This window comes from Meriones unguiculatus, chromosome 20 (genome assembly GCF_030254825.1).
Source record: "Meriones unguiculatus strain TT.TT164.6M chromosome 20, Bangor_MerUng_6.1, whole genome shotgun sequence".
NCBI classification, from domain to species: domain Eukaryota; kingdom Metazoa; phylum Chordata; class Mammalia; order Rodentia; family Muridae; genus Meriones; species Meriones unguiculatus.
In genome coordinates, this window is record NC_083367.1 from 33,451,371 (window position 1) to 33,461,878 (window position 10,508).

The following is a 10,508-nucleotide window of genomic DNA, read 5'->3' on the forward strand; positions in this document are numbered from 1 at the left end:
TATTATACGTATTGAACATGTCTATAAATATTTACGATACAGGATTAATTCTATCCCACAGGATACACATGAGGGTGCAATTTCCTTTACAGAGAATCTTACCATGGGAATACAAAGAAAAAATAAGGTAGTTTAACCAAAGTGTGATTCCACCCAACAGAATACTGATATTCTTCCTTCTTATTTTTTTTTGTTTGTTTGATGTTTTTGTTTTGCAAAACCAGATGACTTGCATCTCTAAGGAAAGCAACTGATCTACTTTTCTTATGGCCCATCTACCACACCTCACCATGTACACCTAGAGAATTCTAGAAATGCCAGAGTGACAATTTTGTCATGACAAAAGGTTTATTTGGAGCAGTATAAAAATTAAAATTTTTGCAAAACAGAATTAAGTGTAGGTAAGAGAATTTGAACTGGGAGCCAAGAGCATTGCTTAATGTATGTTTGCCCTTTGTGATATCTTCAACAGCAGGGAAAGGATTGGTAACAGTTTCCACAGGGCCACGCAATCACGGAAGATGAAGAGCTGCATTACAATGTGAAACTTACCTCTATATAGCATGAAAATATACAAAGAAAGCTCTTTACATGGAAAAAATGGTTTTCAGCAGACTACTAAAAAAATGTAATAATCATTGCATTGCTCATTGTCAAGTGGGCTTTGAGCTGCTTTTCTGATTTCCTTTTCCAAGGTTTGTTGGCTTTCCCAAATGCAACTGTGCCTTCCCAGGCTATAACATTTTAAGAGTTTCACTTTTCCTAGATTCCTAGGTTTCCACCTTATAATTTCTTTTCTTATTACATTAAAAAAAAAAAAAAGACCACTTCTGCTTTAAAAGCTTGCCATGGGAAATTCAGTGTTCGTAATGCCAATGCCTGAAATGTGTTTGTTTTCCAGTTGGTAACAGTGGAGCCAAAGGAGTGAATCAGTGTCACTCAATAATTATTCAGGAGAGAGAGAACCTCTCCCAGTTAAGTTCCCTAGGCAACCATTTTGGGACACTCATGTAGCTTTATTTCCTATTATTTTCTATGTTTCTACAACTGGTTCATTTCCCCTTCTGTTTCTAATAACTCATTCCTATTCATATTTTTCTTTTCATGTCCTCTTAGTATTTAGTATTTTTTCTGCTTTTGCTTTCCTCCTCATCCTCTTTTGTATCACCAATTATCTAATAATTTTCTCTTAGAAAAGCAACCAAAACAAGTATTTGCCTTTAAAGTTGGCTTGTCAGCTACCATCTTGTTATGATAAACCGGACTGCCTCCCTATTGGGCTCAAAAACCATTTTCTAGAAAAGCCAAACTATGTTCATTTCTGTTTATAATTAAATCTCAGTTTTGCAGGAATTGGACAATGTCCCTCCTGCAACCTAACTACAAATGGTTCTACATTGCCTGTTCCAGGAAACAGCAACCATGCCTTAGTTTCAGGAGGTAATTATGACCACCTTGTTACGCTTACATTCTGCTTCTTTGCAAAATCGCCCACCCTGTGGTTTTTGCCCAATAAAAGGAAGTTGACAAATTGGTTTGCCCTGGTGTCATGAACCCTGTCTTGGGGGGAGACACCCATGAATTCAGCTCTGATGTGTACCCAAATGAAGCTTGCTTTAATTCGGCCTTCATTTGGATTGGGTTGGTTCCTCGAATCTGTGGGATCAACAGTTATTGCTTTACTCCTATCCAGACAACCCACAGAGGACCCTCCTGGAACATTTAAATTCTACTCACTTATGCTGCCTGAGCCTGGTTTAAGCCCAGATGATTAAAATGCAGAAGTGTTAGTGTTAGAGCCAACACTAGTTCAGAATCCATTTTTTTTTTTTTTTTTTTTTTTTTTTTTTTTTCACCTGCCTGCATCTCCGAAGGCTGAGGGAATTTCAAATGCTATTTTTTTTCAAACAGTTCCAAAACTAACAGAGAAGGAAAATTTTAATCTGGGGAGAGACTGCTTTTGTTAACAGATCATCAGCCAGGGGAGGGAAGACGAATATGCAATAAATACATCTAGTGTTCTGGAGGAGGCACGCATGAATATTGAGCAGGTATGTCTGTGGATCAAGAGAGGTGGGTTGGTATTTTGTTGTTTGAGTGAAACTTACTAAGACCTTCCAGACCTTCATTTTTCAATGCAAATTTCCCTGTTGTAGTTAGTATCCTACTAGTTAACTTTATTAACCTCACATAACCTATAGTCATCTGAAGGGAGAGCCTCAGTTGAGAAATTTTCCAGATCAGACTGGCCCGTGGACGTGTCAGTGGGTGAAACTGTCTTTTGTTACTTGATGAAAGAGGGCCTAGCTCAGTCTCTAGACATGTGATCCTGAGCTGTATAAGAAAACTAAGGTCAGTTTGAGCCTGTGAGTTAGCCTCAGCCTCGGAGATTTCTTCTACTTCCCTCAGTGATGAGCTATGACCTACAAGCTTAAGCTAAATGTTTCTTCCTTCCCTAAATCACTTTGTCAGAATTTTTAAAATCATATTAACAAGAAGAAAACTGCAACAATTAATTTTTGTTATTTGTCATCCATTTCTCATTTATTGGCTAAAAATAAAGTAGGACTTATGTTTGTTTGCACTTGTTTACAGGAAAAGAAAAGAAACAAAACAAAATTAAAAAAAAAAAGCTGTTTCATCCTGATCTTCCTGGGTCTTTGGGATGTTTTTAGACCCTCATTTCCAATCTTGAAGCTTGTATTTCTCACCACTTTTTCTTGTGTGTACCACAATAATTGTTAGGTTGGTGTGCAGGCAATTCAACTGGCCTGCTCTCAGGAGCCTTTAGGGTCCTGACAAAGTTCTATATCACCTGCTCTAGGTGCAAGGGATATAACCAGCTCACTACCCTGTCTCCCCCTCCCCTGCTCTGTCTCTCTTTCCCTTCCTGACTTTCTTTCCCTAGCCTCCCCATCTATCCTTTTCTCTCTTCTCCTATGCTCTCCCACGATCTCTGTCTGTCTCTGAGAAACCTCTTTGTTCGGACCTGTGCATAACTTTTAATTATAACTATGTATTTTGTCTTTCGCTCAGCACCTCTCATCTGAAATACTTGCCATTCCTGCTGAGTTAATCCTTCCTCTGTGATATCATTCAGTTGCCTCATTCAGTGCCCTCCATTTATCACTCCTTTTTTTCTAACATGTGACCCACGTTGACAAAGCTGCCCAACATCTGGCTGAGCACATATGGAAGAGACAGCAGCAAGCTCTGAAAGAGCACCCGGAAGTCAGCCGTTGGTTGGACCCTCTTTTTTCAATGGCCACTGTGGCCATAAGAGTTCTGTGAGAAATTCAGAGCCACCCAGAACAGGGATGGAATGGAGTGAAGGGGGACAGGAAGCTGCTTCCATGAGGAAAGTCTTATGTGTTCCAATGACTGAAATAGCAGGGCTCATTACCATGGCAACATGGGGCAACCTGGAAGGTCAGGCAGGTGTCAGAGTGGAACTAAATGTTTCCTTACCTTGGAGAGGAAATGAAAAGTGAAGAGGGCTCAGCAGACAGGTATAAAATTAAACTGCCACATAGCATCAAATAACTTTCTGATAACACCTTCAGTTAATGCTGAGAAACGTTTGATCGTAGTTTTGTGGACATCGCATACAACATGCCCCATGGGTCTCCTCTCAGAAGAGAAAAACTGAAATAAGTAGTGCAACAGGAAAAGAAACTGTTTGAGAGAGAGTACATATCTTCCAAACTGAGCCAAAAAACTCCAGGAGTACCAAAGCTAGGTTTAGATGATTCGGTATGTGTGTAAGAAAACTAAAACTCTAAGAACATGCAACAAAAGAGTCTATGCATGGAAGAGGGCCACTCTTTCTTCCTCTTTTGGATTTTGTCATTCTTGGTGACAGTTACCCAGCCTCTGAGCCTCACTTTCTGCTAGTAGACAAAGTAACTGCTCAGTTCATCCCTAGCCTCTGTTCGCCATGAAGTGACATGGCCCTGCAACCTTGTGTAAAAGTAGTAAAAGCAGAATTGTCAGTCCGTGCGTGTGTGCATGAGTGAGTGTGCATGTGTGTGTACTTAAATCCCAGCTAACAGGAACCAAGAACAAAGATTATTCATTCAGTGGGTATGTGGTTATCTTAGAAGAGAGACAGTGAAGCTCATGGGAACCTGGAGGGGGAGGCAGCGGTGGAAGCAATATAAACTCACGTGGTAGAAATCCAAAATGAATTCTGCATCTGCTCTGTGACTTCAAAGGGACTTTGTGGTAATAAAAAAGCATTCTTGCCTTCAAGTACATCCTCAACATCAATAATCACCTTAACCTGTTAATTAATTTGTGCCCCAGTTTCCCACGATGCAAAAGAGAGACAAATAGTAGTACTATACCATAGGATTGTTTCAAAAATTAAGAGAACCCACTCTCAAGAATAGCATTTGTATATGGGAGAACTATCATGAAAGTGTCACTATTTGGGGAGAAGCTAAAAGTTCATAGTTTGACAGCACAGATTCTGAGGCCAGCCTCCCTTGCTTCAAAACCTGGCTTTTGCTCCTTGCTTGGGTGATCTTGAGCAATCACTTCCAGACCATGTGGATTCATTCCTGCGTAGAGCTATTGTCAGAATTAAATTATTGTATGTAAAGCATTTAGAATAATACTTAACGCTTAGTATTAGGTATCACCCTCTGCCTCATTCCATACTACCCATTTGCATGTGTCCTGTCCAGGCCAAGAACTCTAGAGGCACCAGCAGTTAGAGGTACTCAGAACCTCTAACCCCCAACAGTTTCTTGCCAAGCTTCTTGGCCAGCATCCCTTTTGTGCACTGCACTTTCCCACACAGCACACAGTGGGAAAAAAAAATCTATGTCCCCACTCCCCCCACCCTCGGAAAGCCAGGCAAAGCACTTGGTTAACCTCACGTCCTTTATGAGTCCCATCTTCTCAGCAGAGTGGTTGCGCAGTGATAGAAGACATTCTGAATTCAGTCAAGAACAAAGCCATCCATTCACACATTATCCACTTGGGTTCAAGCTGCCTTGAGAAACTCCAAAGAGGTCTCAGTTGGAAATAGTGCTTCTCACTTGAAAGGCTTCAAAGGCCTGTTTGAATGTTAAGGTTTTAGACAATTCAGAATTGTTTGTAATTTGATTTTAATGAAAAAAAAAAGCGTTTGTGCACAACCGTATTAGATTCATAAAAAGGATCAGCTGACCTTGTTGTACCCATCAAGAAACTCTTTTGTTGAATAGAAAAGGCTGCAAACCTTTATGCATGCCTAAGTATACGTTAAAGATGCATTAGAGCCCCCTCTTCTGGCACCTCAGAATATAGTTCCGTAAAATTAAATCAGTAGCCAGATCAGAATACTTTAGCTGGGGCAGGAGGAGAGGGATGTGTTTGAAATACTGTAGTTTTGGGATTCCACCCCCTCCTCCGGATCATTCTCATCAACACACAGCAAGATTCATTAACAAACCAAACAACCACCCCGGGATCCTGCTGCAACCTGGGGGGTTTAGCGTAGTGGGTTGATGGTGGAGTGAGGCCGCCACCTCGTGGCCATTTTAGGAATTCTCATTAAAAGGTATTCACTTTCGTGAACATATGAGCAAAATAATTTACCCAAGAAGCAATATAATTCACCCAATTTTAGGTAGAAATCAACCCAAATCCACATTTAAAAAATATTTTTCAGTATTGAATCTTTTTTAAAAAGTATGTGTATAATGTGTGTTTGCATGTACACCTGGATGCCAGGAGAGGGCACCAGATTTAATTACAGATGGTTGTGAGCCACCATGGGTTGCTGGAAATTGAACTCTGAACCTCTAGGAAAAGCAGCCATTGCTCTTAACCTCTGAGCCATCTCTCCAGCTCCCCAAATCCACATTTATTAACTGTCTTGGTAGCCATATCTTTAGGATGTCGAAAAAAGGAGGGGGAAGTAAATCGCTTCCGTGATTGCAAATCCAATACAGGTTGTTTTGTTTGTTTGCTTGCTTGCTTATTTGTTTGTTTTTAATAAAGGAATATCTGGACAGATTTTTAGTTCTCTGAGGGCTCTCACAGGACTGCCGACGTCAAGTGCACGGAGTGTGAGGAGTAGCAAGTCCTGTGTTTTTCATTCCTTACTCTCTGAAGAAAGGCTCCTAAAGGCCTCCGCAGCAGGGCCCGCCAGCACCTCGGAGGCTCTGCGAAGTCACTGTTGCGAACAGGAGCACCTCTGAGGCATACTGACACAAGGGGGAGGAGACTGGCTCAAGCACTGGAGATGCTCTACTTTTAAAGTATTCGTCCATGGCTAGCACTGCTTTTAGGCTCCCCGCCTCCAACCCCCAGCCTGCAGTTTGACCATCGTCCCCTGAAGCGCTTACTCGTTGTAGTCTTGGAAGTCTAGACCTTTGAAGTAGGTTGTGTCTGTGGTCCCTTCTCTCCTCTTAGCTTCCCAGCTACCATGAGCTGGACAGGCCTCCTGACCACATGCTCCCACCGCGACCTTGCACTGAAACCTCTGAAACTGTGAGCCCACATAAACCTTTTCACTGTTTCCGTTATCACTGGTGTTTTTGTCACAGTACTCCAAAGGGGCCCAATGCATGTTCAGAATGTCCTTGTGTTCTATTCTCAGAAAAGACCCCGTGACCAGATTTTTTGGTCTGTTGCTCTCCTTGTGGAGCTCCTGTTCCCTCCAGGTCTTCCTATCTCCCCCTTTTTTTATAAGATTCTCTGCACTCTGCCCAAAGTTTGGCTGAGTCTCAGCATATGTTTTGATACCCTGCTGGGTGGAGTCTTTCAGAGGCCCTCTGTGGTAGGCTCCTGTCCTGTTCCCGATTTTCTCCCTCTTCCTATGTCCATTTCATTTGCATTACTGAATGAAGACTGAGCATCTTAGCCAGAGTCCTCCTTCTTAATTAGCTTCCTTAGGTGTACAGGTTTTAGTATGATTATCCTATATTATATGTCTAATATCCACTTATGAGTGAGTATATACCATGTGTGTCTTTCTGCTTCTGGGATACCTCACTTAGGATGATATTTTCTAGATACCACCATTTTCCTGCAAATTTCATGATTTGTTTTTTATTGCTGAGTAGTATTCCATTGTGTAGATGTACCACGATTCCTGTATCCATTCCTCAACTGAGGGACATCTGGGTTGTTTTCAGACCCTGGCTATTACAAATAAAGCTACTATGAACATGGTTGAGCAAATGCCCTTGTGTAATTGAGCATCTTTTGGATATATGCCTAGGAGTGGTATAGCTGGGTCTTGAGGTAGCACTATTCCTATTTGTCTGAGAAAGCACTGGATTGATTTCTAAAGTGGTTTATACAAGTTTACATTCCCACCAGCAAAGGCAGAGAATCCCCCTTTCTCCACAGCCTCTCCAGCATGTGTTGTCACTTGAGTTCTTGATCTTAGCCATTCTGATGGGTGTAAGGTGAAATCTCAGGGTAGTTTTGATTTGCATTTCCTTGATGACTAAGGATGTTGAATATTTGTTTCTCTGCCATTTGATGTTCCTCTATTGAGAATTCTGTTTAACTCTGTACACCATTTTTTAACTGGGTTACTTGATTTGTTGCTGTTTAACTTCTCGAGTTCTTTATGTATTTTGGATATTAGCCCTTTGTCAGATATAGGGTTGGTGAAGATCCTTTCTCAGTCTGTAGGCTGTCATTTTCTTCTGACAATGGTGTTCTTTGCTTTACAAAAGCTTTTCAGTTTCATGAGGTCCCATTTATTGATTGTTGCTCCTAGAATCTGTGCTGTTGTTTGTTCAGGAAGTTGTCTCCTGTACCAATGAGTTCAAGGCTCTTCACCACTTTTTAGAAGCAACTATTTTGTCTGGTTATTTTCCTGAAGTTCTAAGCTTTTGCTTAGCAAAAGACAGTTCCCCAGGAACATGGGCACACTGTTTCTACTGTTTCAAGCTCAATGAGAAGTTGGCTCCGGGATTCTAACAGGTAATGACACCTCCTGCTTCAACCTGTTCTTAGAGCTAGCATTCTTATCTTTGAGTAGTAGCTGGTGTTTGATGTTCTGAGAACTGTCAACAATAACTGGGCAGAAAAAGAAGGCCCCTAATGAAGCACCCTAGTTTTAGATGAGAAAGCATTGTGAAAAAGAAGACAAGTCTATAGAGGAAGAGGAGAAATCTTGACAATGTGGTAACAAATCAACAGCTCTCACCTCCAAGCTATGGTAAGCCTCTATGCTCTGGAAAATAGCAGTAATTTTTGCTCTGAATTTTACCAGTATTTAATTCTTTCACCTTTACAATAATTCAGTGGTGTACACACTGAAGACAGACATTGAAGCAAACAGCATATAACAATGAACCAGAACCATGAGAGCAAGCTGGGTAGCTGTGCCTGGAAGGGACAGGTTGGTAAGCTTATTAGAACCTCACACCTCCCTTGCCTTGCACCTCTCCCCCACCTTCGTTCCTTCATATACGCTCTCTTCTATCTCCTTGTCCTCTCTCCTCTCTCCAGTCTCTCCTTCATGCTCTCATCTTTTTGCCTCTTTTCTTCCCTCTATTGGTTCCTTTCTCTCTCTCCTCTTCCCCTTTTTCCCTCTCTCTTCTCACTCTTTGCCTTCCCTCTCTCTTTATATCTTCTTCTCCCCTTCTCTTCTCTCTCCCATCTTCTTCACTTCTCCCTCTTCTTTCCTTTCCTCTTCCTCCTCTTTCTTCCCCAGTCACCCTCTCCCCCATTCTTACCTATACTCTCCCTACCTCTCCCCTCTCCTATGGGAATGGATAGATATCCAACATGCCCAGACCTCTTAGGATAGCAAAGCTGAAGATAATGCATTATTTCCTTTTGCAGTAGGATGTTCATCCCTTAGTCATGTTTTGATAAGATTGAGACTTTCTCCCCACCTGGATCACAAAAACATCTCCAGGCACATGACACAGAATGGATTACTTTTGCACTTCTTTCTCCTTTACAGAGGGCTAAGTTCTGGACAGCTGCTTGATAGATTTATTGTTCCATTTTAGCCTTGTTATCTGACAGTGTTAATGAAGACTTTCCAATAACTGACTCAAACAGGCAACTTATATAAAGATGATGCAAAAATGGGCTGGAGACTTTCCTTAATAAGCTACAACTGCCTAGCTAAGCAATTTCTGTTGAAAGTGTCTACTTCCTAAAATATAATATTCTCTTTTACAGGTTGTCTTTATATATTTGTGCATACGTATATAAGTACATACATATATTCTATATATGTAACAAGAATAATATGAGGAGTTACCAGAAGTCTTGATAATAGTAGCCACTGATGTTCAGATCACACAGAAACAGAACCACTCCAAAAAAAAAAAAAAAAAAAAGCAAACATAGCGCTTATGATGTTTATTATGTGTGGGTGCTTTTCACCAGACAGCAAGACAATTCCTTGAATGCTGATATGGAGAATGAGCCAGAAGCGATGAAACAGATTCCACCCCAGAATGCAAATCCGCCAGCAAAAGCTGTAGAGGAAAAATGTCTGAGACACACAGTAAGAGGTGCTCAGCAACCCGAGAACAACTCCAAAGCCAACGCGCACCGATCCAATTATGATCTGGACCCCCCCCCCCCAGTGCTATTGCTGCATATTTCAAGTTGGTTGTTGTTGTTCCTGGAGCTGGATTTCCTGTTGCCACGTTTTCTCGACCCAGCCAATTGGTAGGGAAGATTCCTGCAGATGCAGTGAAGAAAAGCTTCCCATTCTGTACTTGGTTTCCTACGTCTAGAAAGCCCAGAGGTTGTTGAGGATGGAGAGCCTTGGAACTAGATGGGTAAGGATTGGGAATGATGCCATGCATTCCAGGGTAGGTAGTTGTCTGGGAAGAAGTCATTATGTCCATTTCAGTCTTGCCTTCTGCAGTAAATCTTTATCTTCATGGCGAACTCCTGTTTGCCCTCCTCATGGCCACTTCTCATGGCTCCCTTCTTTTTCCCCAAACATAATATTCTTTACACTGAAGAAAAGAAAAGGTGGTGAGAAAATTCAATTTTGTCTTTAAACGACTTCTGATTCCCAGTTTTCCTTTGTCCTGGCTTCTTGGTGGAAATAATGAATATTCGTTGTCAACAGGTCTGATACCTTGTATAAACCAAAATACATGTATATATATTGGGGCATGTGTGTTATGTGTGTGTGTATATACATTCATTCATGAATGCGTGAGTATGTATGCACTATAAATTCTGCTGTAGGAGATACATAATCCAGAATGTTTATCACTACTTACAGAAATGAGGAAGGACAGTTTGGATGTAAATGAAAGAAAATGCCATTGTTTGTTAATGTTACTTATTTTCCCCTTATATTTTCATAGGAAAAAATGTACTCATGTAAATACTGACTCAAGTATTTTGTAGGGCCACTGTCGTAAAACCCTAGTGGCAGTGATAATCCTTAAAACACAACACTCATCACCTGCTAGACACTTATTCACGTGACTGAATTGGCTTTAGTACAGTAATAATTTCAAACTGTCCATTTCCAACATAAAAATTCTCCCCAAACCATAAATTAGAGGCAT

The 10,508-nt window shown here is 41.1% G+C and overlaps 1 pseudogene; it reads right to left on the reverse strand.

The window, feature by feature from the left end:
* Window positions 1-9,195: 9,195 nt before the first annotated feature.
* On the reverse strand, window positions 9,196-10,279 carry LOC132649595 (membrane-spanning 4-domains subfamily A member 12-like; annotated as a pseudogene).
* Between the last annotated feature and the right edge of the window lie 229 nt (window positions 10,280-10,508).